Here is an 18,662-nt window from a genome sequence, read left to right on the forward strand (position 1 = left end):
TACAAATCGATCTCCTGTTGCTTTTCCGATAAACCATGAATGACAATGCCTTAGATTAACCGTGCCATCACTAATCAACCCTCAGATTTTCCTTAAGTCATTGAATTGGATGGGATACGCATCATCAACCCAAATAATTCTTCAATAGTCCCCTACATGCACCTCATAATAGAGATAAAATCAAAGATCATTAAGCTCTATGAAAATCATAAACATTAACAAAACATTCGTAACTATGACATCATGATACTCATGCTAGGAATTTAACTTAACGCGATCGTGACCAGCGACCTTCACTACTTGTGAATATAAGTTTGTAACGATTATGTGAAACTCCCTTATATTCTAGCATCAAATTCATGCATGCAAACTAAGCGGGCCCTCTTAATCAACATACAAGAATAAGTTTTGCATCAAACAGTTAAGTAAATTGCATTTACAATTTATGAAATCACAACTGAAAGCAATCAATTCATATTGCATATATGTTCATGGATTTGAATTTCCCCCTAGCTAAAACGAGTTTAGCTCCTCATGTTCACAAAACAAAGATAATTAAACTTAAACATTGAACACAAAGAATGAAAACACCTAAAAACGCTCCAGCAATCCAATCTTGAATGGCAAGCACGTCTAAGGGTCCTCATTCTTCTTCTTTGTTGTGGCACAAGGTGTGGGATGATGGATGAGTGGTAAATTATGGTGGTGGATGGTTATAGGTGAGTTATGGTGAAGGATGGATGATGAATGGTGCGGCAGGAACATATATTTATAGGCTAGGGAGAGGACCACGACCTAATTAAATTTGGAGAAGGATTTGTACACCAAATCCTCAAGGAAAAGGGGTAATTAAATTCAAAATCCAAGGGGAAAAGGGAAGGTAGGGTGCGGCAAGGAAGAAAAGGAAAGGGAAATCCCTTGCCGTGCAAGGGAAATGGGGAAAGGAAAGGGCTTGTGCAGCAAGGAAGAGGAAAGGAGTTTTTAGGAATGTAATTAGGTCTAATTAAGTCTCCTAATTTAATTAAAGATCCTCCTTGCAGCTGGAAATTAAATGGTGAAGGATTAGGAAAGTTTAGGACAAAATAAGGTAGCTTTGGCTAATATTCCTTCTTTCTTGCTTGCATCCTTTACTTCCTTTTCTTTAATTAATTTCTTCATAACTTCAGAATAATCCTAGCCTCTTTTGGTCTTCAAATTCGTCCATCCACCTTGCTCCATGCATGTGCTATCCATTCCAAGCCCAAAACAGCTCCAAAAGGCTCCAAAATGCAATTTCTTGCTATTTTAGCCCTTTGGACCTACAAACACACGAAAATAGCTTAAAATACTAAAATAACTATGAACTAACAACATAAATGCAAGAAAACAAGCTAACTAAGTCGCATAAATATGCTTCTATCAGAACTCCTTTGATGAAGCTTTGTTGGCTCCGTAAATTGATTTTCCTTCACACTATCTTGATCAAGTGTGTGTGAGGCTTTTGAGAATTGTGGGTTAGACTCCTTTGATGAAGCTTTGTTGGCACCATAAATTAATTTTGCTTCACACTATCTTGATCAAAAATGTGTGAAGCTTTTGAGAATTGTAGTTGCCCTCCATTTGTTGAAGTTGTTGAATTTCTCGATTTCCCTTCTTTTTTTTGTTGGGAAACTCAAAATTTGAAAATGTGAGAGAGACAACATATACAAATTTTGCTTCCACGTTGAGCAAGAGATTGTGATGCAAGACATACCTTGTAGCAGTCGAAGGTTTGAATGAACCATATAAATTGAATTTGCTTCGAATAGTCTTGATCAAGAGTGTGTGAAGCTTTCTACGAGTTGTAGTATTTGCATTGTTACAGAAGATAAATGTCTGAAGCAGATGCAAGAGGGTTGAAGAGCTTGATCTTCGTATACCATGCACTGAAGCCGTTGTTGGCTTGCAATAAGACTTTGTTGGTGACTATAAATCTTGTTGGGCATAAGTGCTTCCCTAGTTGAGTTGTAAAGCTTGAGGGTTTTTTATTATTTGTGAATGCTAGGAGTTCACATGTACAAGTTGTACCACTCGTCTTTTAGTTGGTGGAATGAATGGTAAATTGCTTTCATCACTTGGTTGGTGGTACGAAAGATGAGTTCCTTCTTCATCTGGTTGGTGATAAGAGTGGCAAGTTGCCAAATAATATTAGAGTACGGGTTGTACATTTCATCACCTAATTGGTGGCATGAAGGAGAGTACGAGTTGTACATTTCATCACCTAGTTGGTGGCATGAAGATGAGTTCCTTCTTCACCTGGTTGGTGATAAAAGTGGCAAGTTACCAAATAATATTAGAGTACGGGTTGTACATTTCATCACCTGGTTGGTGGCACGAAGTGAGTTCCTTCATCATCTAGTTGGTGAGAATAAGGGCAAGGTGCCGATGCACATTGTAGCAAGTGTCGAATGACACAAAGTATGTTGAACCCTTTCGAAGTATAGTTGGCTTATGTATAAATGTGTTGGAATGTATGATGTTTATGTATGAATGTATTGGAATGTATGATGTTTATGTTGATTGATATGAGTTATGCTTATGAATGTTTTGCTATGCATGAAGGAATCCATGCTTTCGATATGTGAACCATGTTGGTTGTAACACTTAGTATCACTTACTTTGTGTCAAAGTACGCATGTTGGAGCTCTGACTTGGAGTATAAAGGTAGGTCAGCGTAGAACAAGTGTTCCAATGCTAGGAATGCAAAGACTCAGAAGAAGTTGTCTGAATTCCCTCCCAGTATAAGATTGCAAGCCAAGCTTCTGTTTCGTTTCTCTTTGTAGAGGAGTGCTAATGATTCTCTTTGTTAGAGGGCCGGGCCTTGGTTGATCCCATCCAGGGATTTGGGCATGACACTTGGCATTTAGCCTGTTTACCTCTTCGAGGAAATGTAGGATAAGAGGGTCCTGAGTGGAGTCAGGGATCATTAGAACTCTCATTCGCAAGTTTTCCTCATCCCTTGGAAGTATGGAAGTTTGGTCAAAGGCATGTGGCTTTTTTTTTAGATTCACTGTACTGCCTTTCGAGATGTGCCGTTTGGAAGTCCCTCGAGTCTTCTTCACCTTTTTGTCCCTCCAAGGCATGTGGTTCATTTCTTGGATTAGGCATTGGCCTACGTTGTGGTAGAGGATCGAGCTTTTCGATGACTCTTGGGTTTTTGATCCTTAAGCCTATGTGGATAGAATTTTTTCGACACTGTCTTAGGAAGTCTCGACAATCATAGTAAACAGCTCATGATCCTTCAATTTATTCTGCAAAAAGGTGCCTTCCTCCACTTCTTCTACTTTGGGTCGAAGGTAGCTGGGTTGAGAGAAATCTCATGTTGATCGACATTTCGATAAGTAGCTCGCTCCTCGTCAGGAATACCCATGTTGAAGGTAGGTGACTCTCCGTGTTGGGGGGCACCCAGTTGATGGTTGACTTCCACGGGGGTGATGAGCTCGTGTGTTTGAGTATGCCTAGCCTCATTGAGCATCTTGAAGAACTTCTCATACTTCTCCTGGAAGACCTCGTTCTTCATTGTTATCTTGTTGTTCTTAGCCTCCAGCTATTCGACTTCAGCTGGAAGAGCGAACTTCTTTTGTTCCTTCTTTCGCTGCCTCATGCTAGGCGCAATGAGGGTGTCGTTCTATGTGTTGTTGCTTCCTTCGCTCCCCATGTTGGAGTAAGATGTCCGGTCAAAAGAGAGTGTACGAATGGTGGAAACTAGCTTGACAAAGCTGAAGAGAGTAGGAATAAGTGCAATTCCCACAGACGGCGCCAAATGTTGATGCACAAAATCAGTGAGGACTTTGGTACAACAGAAAGTGTCAAGTTTGTGACCTTCGCTATATTGCTCCGGTCACTAGTATGGATAAGTATGTAAATGGATAGAGACAAGGAAGCAAACACGATGTACGTGGTTCACCCAGATTGGCTACGTCTACGGAGTAGAGGAGTTCTCATTAATTGTGAAGGGTTTACACAAGTACATAGGTTCAAGCTCTCCTTTAGTGAGTACTAGTGAATGATTTAGTACAAATGACATTATGGATTATTGTGGGAGAATGATCTCCTTTTATAAAAGAGAGTTTCTAGCTTTGTTCTGACATTGACACGTGTCGTGCTATGATTGGCCTCCTGGTTGGAGGGAAACTCTTCTGGGTCCTTGACGGTATAACGTTGACCGGTGCTTGGTAGTTTCAGGATTGGTCAAGTATGGTACAAATATACTCAATTGTTATTCTCGCTTGGCAAAAGGGCATAAGTGCCTAACTATCCATATAAAAAACAATAAAAAATTTGTCCAACCGGCCGTATACGGCATAAGAGAGAATGAGGTCAAACCAACTCTGGATTGGTGGGGGAGAAGCACTCATATACTCCCATCTCCATCAACACATGAGGAGAGATATAGGAAAGTGTATGTAATCAAATTCACATGACAAATTCATAACTTATAGAGCGATGGCACTACATACATATAGTACTATCTTAATAGTAATCAAATTCATAACACATCGCTCATCATATCAAAGAAAGTAATCTCAATCACATCATCAAAGTAATCTCAATTACATATTTATTGGGTTTATGGTTTAAGTGTATAACATTTAATGAGATGACTTTAAATAATAATATTTGCCCTTAGCTTTTAGATTAGTTTAATATGTGAAATTTCGTCAAGTATCATCTCATGATTGGTTTTAGGGTACATTTCCAACTAAAACACCTCACTACACCGAGAAGGTTGATGAGATGACCTCTTGTAGCAAACAAATCATAGACACTTCGCCGCCTGAGACTTGGTATAAGTAACCAGCCACAGAATTAATGAGAATTTTTGTTTATCTAGTCGGTAGAGACTTCTAAGGAAAATTGACTCTACAGCTCCAACCCCGTTTGTCCAATCGGTCTCCTTCACTGGCTGCTTATGAAAACCCTGTTTATCTAACTGGTCGTCATCCGCCGGCTGCTAAACCAAACCCGTCTATCTAGTCCAAATTTGTGCCGACGGTTAGTAAGAAAGTCAGTTTTCACTAAAAAAATGTGTGAAATGGCTTTCGCATAGACCGTTAACTTGTGTGTTGAGTTGAAGATCATTTTCATGTTGCCAATGCTCTTATTTACACAATTCTCCTTCAAAATCATGTTCCCACCAAAACTCTATCACCGCAACTCGAACTAGGAATTTGAAAATAGACTTATTTTGTAATCAATTCAAATCTCACCCAAAACCAATTATGATCGTCAACGATCTTGATCATTCACGCTGATCACCCAGACTCCAATCCAAACATAATCTTGATCTTTCAAGCAATCCTTCTTCAACTAGGACTCGACCATTGTCCCAGTCTAGCATTACCAGATCCAAACCCACATCACTCTCATCTCTAGGCGATTTCTAACAACTTGGTCCAGATCACTATTCTAGGCCCAAACAACGTTTCATAAAAATTATCATGCTAGGTGCAGTTTCTTGAATCTTTTTTGAATGAGAAAAAAACATATTTCATTCATAAAAGGCTTCTTAGCCAAAATAGTCCCTAAGATTTGCATAACACATCACTTTGGTCCCTGAGATTGAAAATCAATAGAAATGGTCACTGAGATTGTCCACCATCCATTATTTTGGTCATTCCGTTAAAAACTCCGTTAAGTGTCCCGGAGCTCTTGGCCGAAAGTTTGGACAATGTTCAAAGCTTTGTAACTCAATCATTTTTTAACCAAATTCCACCCATAATATAAAAATGAATATTGGAAAGTATAAAACAAGATTATACCTATTGGAAGCCCAATGGTTGCCAGAGATGACCGGAAAATAGCCTGAAAGGCGATTGGTCCATGGGAAAACTAGAAAATTCGCTGGAAACTAGGTAAACTTTAAATGTTCATAACTTCTTCAATACTCAATGAAATCGAGTGATTAAAAAATGAAAATCATACTTATCAACCAGACAAAGATAATGGTATGTTTTTTGACGGCTAATTCGCTGTGATTTGGCTGGAAAACGGCTCGACAGTGGCTAACTCGAGACTAAGACAACCATTTTCGAGTTGTTTTTCGGCCAAACCACTACGATTTAGCCATCAAGAAAGGTACCATTCTCTTCGTCTCGTCATGAAGTATGATTTTCATTTTTGAATCACTCAATTTTGTTCAGTATTGAAGAAATTATGAACGTTTATAGTTTACCCAGTTTTCGGCGAGTTTTCCAGTTTCCCCCCGGACCAATCACTTTTGAGGCTATTTTCCCATCATTTTCGGCAACCATTGGGCTTCCAAATAGATATAATCTTGTTCTACACTTTCTTATCTTCATTTTGATATATTATGGGTTAAATTTGGTTAAGAAATAATTGAGTTACAAAGCTTTGAAAATTGCCTAAAGTTTCAGCCAAGAGCTCTGGGACACTTAACAGAGTTTTTAATAGAAGGACCAAAATAATGGATGGTGGACACTCTCAAGAACCATTTCTATTGATTTTCAATCTCAGGAACCAAAGTGATGTGTTATGCAAATCTCATGGACCATTTTGGCTAAAAAGCATTCATAAAAAAGGGGAATGCAAGATGTAATATAAATGAAAAACATGAGCCTAATAGGAGGGTACTTGCAAATAAAGAAAGGAAAATAGACAAAAAAAAGACCCATTTTCTTAATATTGGGACATAAATAAGATTTTTTGAATATGCACACGACATGCACACACCATGCACAACAATAGGACAATAATATGATTTTTCCTACACCTTAAAATGACGTAATTGTCCTCGTATATAAATGGGTTATTTCCTCCCATTTTTTGATTTCTCTCTCTCTCTAGTCTCTCTACTCTCTCCCTCCTTCCCCCTCTCTCTCTAAAATTGATATTTGTTGGCTATTCTTAGATTAGTGAAAGATAATGGAAACCCAATTGAAAGATTTGATTTTGATTATACATGCCTTGTCTAGAAGTGATAATTTTGCAATAAAAATTTGTTGAAATTAGTATGAATGCAAGAAAGAAGAAGGTCCCCTTAACGATTTATTTGGAGATTATTTGTGTTTGCTGTTGACCCTTTTGGGAAACAAACACATTACTGTGCTTGCAGTTGCTGATTGGGGATTTCTTCCTCAAATCATCATCTTCTTCCCCAAATTCGAAATCCCATTCAAAACCCGTCTGGGTCAAAACCAATATGTAGCCTAAAAATTTTTTAGATGTTGAAGAAAATCCATTATGAAAAACTAAAAACACCATTTTTTATGCTGCAATCTCTCTCTCTCTCTCTCTCTCTCTCTCTCTCTCTCTCTCTCTCTCTCTCTCTCTCTTTTTCTTCCTCCAATGAACGCCTTCTCCCTCTAAGTTCGAAGCAAATCCCAAATTTGTTATCTGTATCAATACGTGCAACGACGTCAGTTTTGTTGTGGACGTGCATCGTGCAATTAACAGCGTTGTGGGATATGTGGAAGCCTAGATTATGGAAATCCCTTAAAGATATGTATACAAATCTTTGGCCTAAACATAGATTCTGGAAATCCCATTAAAAATCATCTATTTCTAGTGACATGCACACAATATACACACGACATGCACATAACATGCTAACAGATATGAGTCAACCCAAAAACCCAGAGCTCACATCTTCCTCTTCGAATTCAGAAAAATGACGTTGTCACATGTGACATCCCCACCATATACACTATATACACACCACATGCACATCATATGTACAGTTAGGCCTGGCAAACAGGTCTGGTCTGTCGTGTTCGTGTCGTTTTCGTGTAACACTTGTTATCTTAACGGGTCGTATCGTGTCACACCCGTTATCTTAACGGGTCCTTAACAGGTCGGGTCACTTTACCCAACAGGTAAAGTGACCTGACCCGTTATGACCCGTTAAGAAAAATATTTTTTTTCTTAAATTTGCACATACCACACATTGCCACATAAATATTACTTCAAAACATTAAAACACATTTGTCGTTTAAGTACTACATCTGACACACCCCGTCCCGAAGGAGGGCATGCTGGCCGTCACGTGAGAGTGACGTAACCATTTGCACAGTACGGAAGCTTTAATTAAACAATTTATAAGTTGATACACCCGAAGGTGAGTCCTAATTTTGTCCAATCTGTCAGAACACCGTCGAATTCCTCGTAGTCACCACACCTTTGTGATTCCTGAACCTGGAGGGGCGCAAAACCAAAATTGAGTGGGTCAGTAAAACAATTTTTTTCCAAATCCAAACATTTCTCAAAACGTTGTAACCCCTCTCCGTAAAACCTGTATACTTTCCCAGAAATGTAAAATATAAATATACATATATATTCTCAAAACTTCATTTTTACTATCTCAACATTATCTCTTTATCAATCATGCCATGCCATGTCATCTCAACATTTCTCATATTAATTATGCCATGCCACATCATCTCAACAGTAATAAGGTATGAATGCATCAACATAATCATATCAGGTGCAAGAAAGTAATCAACCGTAGGCCCTCTAATAGCCCTATACGGTTGAACCTAGAGCTCAAAATCTATCATTATCACTCTACCGGAGTCACCTCTGTGACCCGTCCGGCCTTCTGCACACAAGTTACGCTCTAGTGCTTCTCATAAATCATCTGTGCACATAATCTAAGGTCACCCACCAGTCGGAATCTCACTAACACTCTCGCGACTGGTCTGTCGTACCCACTCCGCGTGGACTGTACGACTAGCATCTACTTGGATCCAAGGCGAGCGTGCGATGCGGTGAATACTATAAGCACTAAACCATGGTGCAGGATTTGAGCTCAATATATATCATCATCATCATAACAGTAATTAAATACTCATCTGTGCGTCCACCGCACCATTTCATACATATGCATCATAAATCAATTCTTACCTGTGCGTCCACCGCACCAATTCATACATATGCATCATATATTAATTCATGCATGGCATTTCAACTCACATTTCTATATACTTTTCATATCAATTCTATGCATGGTATTTCACTTCCCGTTTTTCCACATAACTCATATGCATTTCATTTTAAACATATTTTCATGCATTTTCAATTTCTGGGAAAACGTTAAGTATATATATATATACGGAAAACAAAACTGCCCACTCACCTGGAGTTCATCCAACAACTCCCTAGCACCACACATCAAGGCGTCACGACGATCGCCGCCTAGAATAGTAATCAAATCCAACCTCAGAATTCATATCGATAGAATATATAACTTATATAAAATACGTCACTACGTAGTTCGATCCGGAAGATCTGCCACTCAGATTTTAAATCCATAACTTCCAGAGGTCCACAATATATCTCTAGGATAACATCCTAAAATTTCATTACCATCCAACGGTCGGATCTCCGTCAATTTCCAAAACTAAGTGACGGTTAACATTTTATATTATGGACTTACAATTCCAATTCCGGAAGATCCGTAACTCGGATTCCCAATCCGTAAGTTCCAATAATCCTCAAATATTACGTATTACAACGTATCAAATTTTGGTGACGATCCAACGGTCGGATCATCAATTCACATTTTCACCTAAATGTGAAAATTATAAAACGTTATTTGAACACCTAACCAACAATCTTCAATAACTTTCTCATACGGTGTTCAATTTAGGTATATGAATATACCACAGTGATCTACTCGACGTCACGGACGTCGACATATTTTTAAAATAATTTTATTTTTATTTTTTATTTTTACTGTAGCACCTTCTTCTTCCTTGGGTCGCCGGACTGGTTTTTCCGGCGGCCGTTTTCTGAACAGTTTTTCAAATTGCCATAACTTTGTCATTTCTCAACGAAATCAAGTGATTCAAAAACGAAAGTTGTAGCCCTTGAAGAGACAAAGATAATGGTACCTTGCACAACACCTAGTTCGCCGTGGTTTGGCCGGAAACTGCCTCGAAAGCCTCGGAGGTCGCCGGAAACTGGGTATTTTTCAAATGAGTATAACTTCTTCAATACTCAACGAAATTGAGTGAAACAAAAAGGAAAGTTGTAGTACTTGACGAGACGAAGAGATTGATACCTACCTTGACTCCTAAATCGCCGGGGATTCGCCGGAAAACGCCTCGAAAGCTCCGGCCAAACTTTGAACTTGTCGATCTCCGTGTTCTTACGTCCAAAAACTTCCAACGAAGCACTCCGAGCTTCCTTGGGACCTCACTAAGCTCACTATGAGCTTGGATTGTCCTAAAAATCAACCAATTCAAAGCTCATGAACAGTACACTTTCATGGGTTTGTTTAGAATCTAGGTTTTCCGAAGTAAAACTTACCTGAAATGGATACCAACGTGATCGTGAAGTCCTCAGGATTCCAATGGTGGTCTCAAACTTGACGTTGGTATAGATTTAGGGTGGTTTTGGTGGTGGTCCGTGTGAGTTCGAAGGAGAGAGACAGAGAGAGTGAGAAATCGTGAAGGAGGAGAGAGAAAGACAGTGAACGGGAAATGAGGAGGGTTTTGAGGGATGTGGGGATCCCACGTGGTCCTTATTCCAATCTCCAAACACCAAACTTTAACATTTTAACCTAAAAATCTAAGTTCCATCCTTATTAAATTCCATTTTATTTTCAAACTTAGGAACCTAGATAATTAGCAACCTGAGCTTCACAAATTTAGTATTTCTTAAGGGCAATTTCGTCCATTCACAGCCACGAATATAATAATTTGGAACGGGCTGTGACAACATCTATACTCGAAAATAAGTGCCTAATAAAAAAATAATACATACACTACTAATCTATTACAAATATTAAATGTGCAAGGATATGCAAAATGAAAAAGTTTTTGTTTTCAAGGTTATGAAGTCTTTCTCAAAAGTTTAAACCTCAATTTACAAAATCCTCGATTTACATCGATCATCATGAAATTGTATTGGGCTTGATCTCAGCCGATCCAATGGTCATCAATTTTTTAAATTTAATTTAATATATATATATATATATATATAATTATATTATATAATTATTATAGTTTTTAGGGGTATAAAATTGTTAAATTAATATATATAATTATTATAGTTTATTCATACTTTTATTAAGTATAACATAAGATTTTGTGAGTGTAAATATTTTAAATTGAAGATCGAGTTCATTCTTTGTATTCATATAGGGTCAAGGAGTGTAGCTACAAAAAATCATCAAAAATATGAGTTAAAATAACCGTTAAATCGTGATTTTTCGTTTTATAACCGTTGAAAAGTTTTGTCCCATTACTTGATCTCTGAATGTTTGTTTTTTGCAATTTTTGGCGTATGCGATCTCGAAGTATATACAAACATGTTTGACGGTCAGATCGTTGAAACTAATTTCGTAGAATGCGTGTATCTCATCAAAACAATAGATTCACTAACACTTAAAAGTTTATTCATACTTTCATTAAGTATAACATAAGATTTTTTTGTATCCAATAGTGTAAATATTTTAAATTGAAGATCGAATTCAATCATTGTATTTATATAGGGTCAAGGAGTGTAGCTACAAAAAATCATCAAAATCAGAGTTAAAATGACCGTTAAATCGTGATTTTTCTTTTTATAATCTTCGAAAAGTTTTGTCCCGTTCCTTGATCTCTGAATGTTTTTTTTTGCAATTTTTGGCGTATGCGATCTTGAAGTATATACAAACATGTTTGACGGTTGGATCATTGAAACTAGTTTTGTAGAATGAGTATCCCATCAAAACAATAGATTCACTAATAATTAAGAGTTTATTCATACTTTCATTAAGTATAACATAAGATTTTGTGGTATCCACTAGTGTAAATATTTTAAATTGAAGATCGAATTCATTGTATTCATATAGGGTCAAGGAGTGTAGCTGTAAAAAATCATCAAAATCGGAGTTAAAATAACCGTTAAATCGTGATTTTTCGTTTATAACCGTCAAAAAGTTTTGTCCCGTTACTTTATCTCTGAATTTTTTTTTTTTTTGCAATTTTTGGCTTATGCGATCTCAAAGTATGTTTGACGGTTGGATCATTGAAACTAGTTTTGTAGAATGAGTATCCCATCAAAACAATAGATTCACTAATACTTAAGAGTTTATTCATACTTACATTAAGTATAACATAAGATTTTGTGGTATCCACTAGTGTAAATATTTTAAATTGAAGATCGAATTCATTCATTGTATTCATATAGGGTCAAGGAGTGTAGCTGTAAAAAATAATCAAAATCGGAGCTAAAATAACCGTTAAATCATGATTTTTCGTTTTATAACCATCGAAAAGTTTTGATCGGTTACTTGATCTATGAATGTTTGTTTTTTGTGATTTTTTGCTGATACGATCTCAAAGCATATACAAACAAGTTTGACGGTTGGATTGTTGAAATTAGTTTCGTATAATTCGTATCCCATCAAGTTCAATGGTATATATATATATATATATATATATATATATATATATTTATTAAGTAGATTTAAATCTGTTTATTTTGTACGTATAATTGACCGGTACACAGAGTAGTACATCACGTGTCATTATAAAAATAGTGGGATATGTCATATGTGTGATAAAAAGTTAATAACTTTAAAAAAAATAAAATTTCTCACCACTTTTATTAATTTTCATTTTTCCCTCTCTTTTTTGTTTCCTTTTCAGCTTTTCTTATCATTTTCATTTTTCCCTCCCTTCTTTTTCTTCAAAGGGCAGCAGCCTACCCATCTTTTCCTCTCTTTTTTTGTTTCCTTTTCAGCTTTTCTCATAATTTTCATTTTCCCTCCCTTTTTCTTCAAAGGGTGTGGCAAGAATGGAATGGAATTATGGAATCAATGGATGCATATTAATCAATAATTATTATAGTTTTTATAAAATTTAATTTAAAATTTAATATATATATATATATATATATATATAATTATTATAGTTAATATTTTGGGGGTATAATTATTATAATTATTATAGTTAATATATATATATATATATTTATTATAGTTTTTAGGGGTATAAAATTGTTAAATTAATATATATATATATATAATTATTATAGTATTTATTTAGGGTTATAAAATTATAAAATTAATATTCTGCTTATCGTGTATCGTGTTACTCACGTGTATACCCGAATCAACCCGTTATCTTAATAGGTGCTTACCCAATAACGACCCGATTCATTATCGTGTCGACCCAAACATCTGTTAATTTCATGTCGGGTTATCGGGTTGTGTCAGGAATTGCCAGGCCTATGTACAATACATGCACAAGATATGCACAGAAATGGAGATCGAGCAACGAGATGCTTTTCGCATTAATAAAAAACTTTAACGGCAACCTATTGGTATAGTGGATACAATTAAAACATAATTGTTACATATATAAGGTTACAGTGGCAGTTTGAAAAGTCTTGTTATGTATACCAACCATCGCTTAACTATGCACATGGAAAACGTGATACTCGTTGTCGTTATTTCATGGACACACATGACCCTTAACGTTCTCTAAGCTTTTTTTTTTTTTTTTTAATATTTTTTTTCGCCAAGGCCAACTAGGTTGTGATCATACTCGCTAAATTTCGGGGCACAACATACGTGCATTATAACTAGTGAACATTCCTACTTCTCATATTAAGACGTAGCCATGCACACCATATGCACATTACGAAAAAAAATTCACAAATTTCTGCATTGAACACTCGAACCATAAATTGTTCCATCCCAGTTTTGTAGCACGTCAAAAAGTAAAGTTTATTCCACAACCCATAGGCCCCAACATGAAACACAAACCCTAATTTAACTTCTAAGTATTAATTCATCTTACAAACAACCCATTTATTCTATAAATCATTGATGTAGAAACTTGGAACTAAACACCCTACCTTACTATGCCTGCCAAAGAGTTGTCGAAAAAAATGGAACTTTCCGGTCAAAACAGAAAATATAGGATAAACATCCTATCTTTAAGGATGGAAGAATTTGTTGTGTTTGGTTGAATAACACACATAGCTCACAGGTCTGAGCTCAAAACCCAGCTCAGACTTCTCACCTCTATTTGGACTTCCCTCTCTTTGAAATCCGAACTCAGAGATCTGAGCTCAACCCAAAAACCAAGAGCTCACAGAGCTCTCTCAACATCCCTCTTCCAAATGAGAAAAGTGGTGCAATGAGTTGAGGGTTTTTAGTATTTATATGTGGGTATTTTAGTAATTTTGATGGTGTGCATGGTGTGCATGGTGTGCATGGCGTGCATGGCTTGTGGATGGCCAATTTGTCCTATTTCTGTCCCAAGATTAAGAAAATGGGTCATTTTTGTCTATTTGCCTAAAAAAAAAAATTATAACATATAGTTCCAAATGTTGTAAGAAATTGAAAGAGACGAAGGATAATTAGAAGCAAGGGCGGATGCACTATGGGACAAAGGTGGTCCCAGAACCACCTAGAGCCCGGGAAATAAGCATGTAAAGGTTGGTTTTCAAGGATCCTCCGAATATTTTTTATGGGGACCTTTTGTTCCAACTAAGTGTTTGATTTAATGCATGCTAGCACATCCTGGTAGTACTTGGCAGGTTGTGTAGACAACACTCGACAAATGCTCTCAATAGCTCTCATCAGATTGTTTCGACAAATGTCGATATCCATTGACATATGCGCAATATGGTTCGCTTGATGAGAACAAGCTCACCAAGTGTTCGAATAAATGTCTTCGTGAATAAACTAAAATTTGTTTACAGCTTCAAGCTATGTTTTTTATCTAAAAATCTTGGACCTTTAACAGTGGGACTCCCAAAATTTAAATTCTGAATATGCCAGAGTAGAGGCCAATGAATCCAATACTACAAGATCATGTGATAGATCAAAGCTCTCAAAACCAATTAATTGTGGGACATGAAAACACCATGCTTCTATGTAGACTCTATAGGGAAGGACATCGCGGCTCCAAATCACCTTATGACCCCGAAGAACCATTTAATAGTAGATCCAACAAACCTCTGCCAGATTACACCAAATGAATCCCAAAACTACTAAACTCGCCTATGGCAAGGTCAGGCGACTCACTGAGTTTCTGGAATAAGTACATGCACAAAACTAAAATAAAACAAAATGGAAAAAGAATGCTCAATTTTACTCGAGAAGATCCTCCCATTGATGTCTCAGTTGAATTTAAATTATTTAATCGTATAAATTTTGGAAAATTAAGCAGATATTTGGTACACCGATGCTTCACTGATGCAAAGGTCCAGTGGCTGTTACTTTCCATCCTGGTCAGTCCGAAGCTACACCCCCAACTTTCGCATTGATTATGATATTTTTCATTTTTTTCCTTTTTGGTCAATTGGTTATATTTTTCAAGGATGGAGAAAGTAGAGGCTTAGACTTCATTTTCTTGGATCAAGTACTGTTAATTGTCTCTCCTAGTGTTGGAAAGTTCCTTACATGCATAGCTTCTCATCGGTTTAGTATCACTGGCCTACCAGTGTTGCTTAAACGTACAAGCTTGGAATACACGTCCAAGCAAGATTCAACCAACAATCTAATTTCCCCACTATTTAAAAAGCTTCAGAAAGTTTCAAAAGAAAAGGGCTCATCAAATCAAATGCGATTTATAATAGTGCCCCTTTTTAGGGGTTTGCTTTTCTTTCCCATTGTTTGGGTGTATTTTTATCCTTTTTATAGAGGGGCAGGCGGGGTTTCGAAAGTGTTGGTTTGCTCATTCAGATTTAACGGTGGACGCTTTGCACATTGTGACTTTCACTGAAAAGTTAGTCTTGCATAATTTAGTATTTATATCATAATAATTAACGCTGTCTCTTTGCCACCATATATTAGCATGATAATTTGACAGTCATTATCAGAGTACTCTATAGTTATTCTCGCTATCCATAAAAAAGAATAAAAAATTTGTCCAACCTGCCTGCCCTATACGGCATAAGAGAGAACGAGGTCGAACCAACTCTGGATTGGTGGGGAGAAGCACTCCTATACGGCATAATATTTGTCGTCCACTGGCTACCAAACCAAACCCGTCTATCCAGTCGGAATTTATGTTGACGGTTAGTAAGAAAGTCAGTTTTCACAAAAAAAGTGTGAAAGGACTTTGCGTAGACCATTGATTTGTGTGTTGAGTTGAAGATCATTTTCATGTTGGCAATGCTCTCATTTACACACTTCTCCTTCACAAATCATGTTCCCACCAAAACCAATTATGATCGTCAACAATCATGATCATTCACGCCGATCACCCAAACTCCAATCCAAAAATAATCTTGATCTTTCAAGCAATTCTTATTCGACTAGGACTCGACCATTCTACCGGTCTAGCATTATTGGGTCAAAACCCACGTCGCGAACTTTTAACAACTTGGCCCAAACCACTATTCTAGGCCCAAACAACGTTCATAAAAATTATCATGCTAAGTGCAGTTTCTCTAATTTTTTTGAATGAGAATAAAACATATTTCATTCATAAAAAAGGGGAAATGCAAGATTTAATATAGATGAAAAACATGACCCATTTTTTAAATCTTAGGAGGGTACCTGCAAATAAAAAAGAAAAGAAAGGGAAATAGACAAAAATGACCTATTTTTTTAATTTTGGGACGGAAATAGGATTTTTCGAATATGCACACGTCATTAGGGGTGGGCATAAAAACCGTCAAACCGTCAAACCGAATCAAACCGTGACAAAAAAAAAACCGTAAAAAACCGCGTTGACCAAAAAAGTCAAAACCGGAACAAAAACCGAACCAAACTGTTTCAAATAGTTTCGATTCCGGTTTGGAAATATTAAGAACCGGAGGAACCAGACCAAACCAGTTTTAATATAAATTATTGTTTTATTATTATTTTTATATAAATAAGACATTTTTCCAAGAAGACCATGTGCATAAGCCCAATATTTTTCTTCACTTCTCTACCCCTCCTTTGTTGTTTTATCACTTTTCTCCCCCTACATTATTTTTCTCCATTCTCTTCCAGTATATTATGCATTATGTATATTTTAGTTTTAGTTTAAGATCTACACTTTGGTCTTGATATGAGCCTTTCTATCTTTTGATTTATATGTATATGCACACTTTCTATCATCCGGTCACAAATCTTGTAGATCTAATAGTGGAAACTCAAATTTACTTGAATTTGTGATTGAAATACATGTTTGGTATTAGAAGTAGAAATTTAGAAAAAAAATATATATATATAATTTTGATTAGAACCGAACCGGAACAATCATGAACCGAACCGTACGATTTTAGTAATAAATTTAAGCGAAACCGCACCGAACTGAACCGGACCATGCCCACCCCTACACGTCATGCACACGCCAGGCATAACAATAGGACAAAAATAGTATTTTTCCTACACCTCGAAATGACTTAATTTCCCTCGTATATAAATGGGTTATTTCCTCCAATTTTCTAATTTCTCTATGTTTCTCTCGCTCTTTCCCTCCCTCCCTCTCTCTAAAATTGATATTTATTGGTTGTTCTTAAATTAATGAAAAATAATGAAAAGCCCAATTGGAAGATTTGATTTTGATTATATATGCTTTGGCTGGAAGTGATAATTTTGCAATAGAAATTTGTTGAAACTTGTATAGGGGGTCCCTTTAATGATCTATTTGGAGATTGTTTGTGTTTGCTGATTGGCCTTTTTGGGAAATGAACTCATTTATGTGCTTGTAGTTGCAGATTACATAGTGGGGATTTCTTCCTCAAATCATCATCTTCTTCCCCAAATTCGAAATCCCATTCCAAACCAATTTGGGTCAAAACCAATCTTTAGTCTAAAAGATTTTCAGATGTTGAAGAAAATCCATTATGAAAAACCAAAGACACCATTTTTTCTGCTGCAATCTCTCTCTTTCTCTCTCTCTCCTCTGCTAATGAACGCCTTCTCCCTCTAAGTTCGAAGAAAATCCCAAATTTGTTATTTGTATCAATACGTGCAATGACGTCAATTTTGTTGTGGACATGCATCGTGCAATTAACGACATTGGGGGATATGTGGGGTATAGATTCTGAAAATCACTTAAAAATATGTAGTTTGCAAATCTTTGACCTGAACCTAGATTTTGGAAATCCCATTAAAAATCATTTCTTTCCAGTGATATGCATACAACATGCACAGGACACGCATATGATATGCTCACAGATCTGAGCAACCCAAAAACCTAGAGCTCACAACTCTCTCTTCGTAATCAGAAAAGTGACGTAATCACCTGTGACGTCACCACCATATACACTATATGCACACCACATGCACTTCATATGTACAGTACATGCACATGATATGCACAGAACTGGAGATCAAGCAATGAGCTGCTTTTCGCATTAATAAGAAACTTTAACGGCAACCTATTGATATAGTGGATTAGGGGTGGTTCGGTATGGGATCCCATACCGAAACCCTTGTCCCGATTCCCATACCGAAATTTTCGGGAATCCCAATTTCAATACCGATCCCAAACCAAATTTTCGGGAATCCCAATTTTCGGGAATCCCGAAATGATTTCGGGATTTCGGGACAAATCGGGAATCCCAAAAATAATTTTGGGCTTTTGGGCTTTTGGACAAAAAAAAGCTAATATTGGTCCAATTGGACAAAAACCTAATATTGGGCCTGCCCACTTAATGTAACAGCCCCCACATATGGGCTTAACTTTTATTCAACCAAATAAAAAAAATATTGGGCAAACCTGCAATGTTTATAAGAGCAG

The 18,662-nt window shown here is 36.7% G+C and overlaps 1 long non-coding RNA gene across 2 annotated transcripts; it reads right to left on the bottom strand.

The window, feature by feature from the left end:
* Positions 1-7,963: 7,963 nt before the first annotated feature.
* LOC126585765 (uncharacterized) lies at positions 7,964-10,694 on the bottom strand. 2 transcript variants are annotated; one of them, XR_007610644.1, is made up of 5 exons: positions 10,288-10,694; positions 10,040-10,203; positions 9,870-9,938; positions 9,113-9,171; positions 7,964-8,172 (listed from the first exon to the last, which is right to left on the bottom strand). It is a non-coding gene; the product is annotated as an uncharacterized LOC126585765 (long non-coding RNA). The 2 variants fall into 2 exon arrangements; XR_007610643.1 differs by having other exon boundaries at positions 7,965-8,172; positions 10,044-10,203.
* Between the last annotated feature and the right edge of the window lie 7,968 nt (positions 10,695-18,662).

This window comes from Malus sylvestris, chromosome 2 (genome assembly GCF_916048215.2).
Source record: "Malus sylvestris chromosome 2, drMalSylv7.2, whole genome shotgun sequence".
NCBI lineage: Eukaryota > Viridiplantae > Streptophyta > Magnoliopsida > Rosales > Rosaceae > Malus > Malus sylvestris.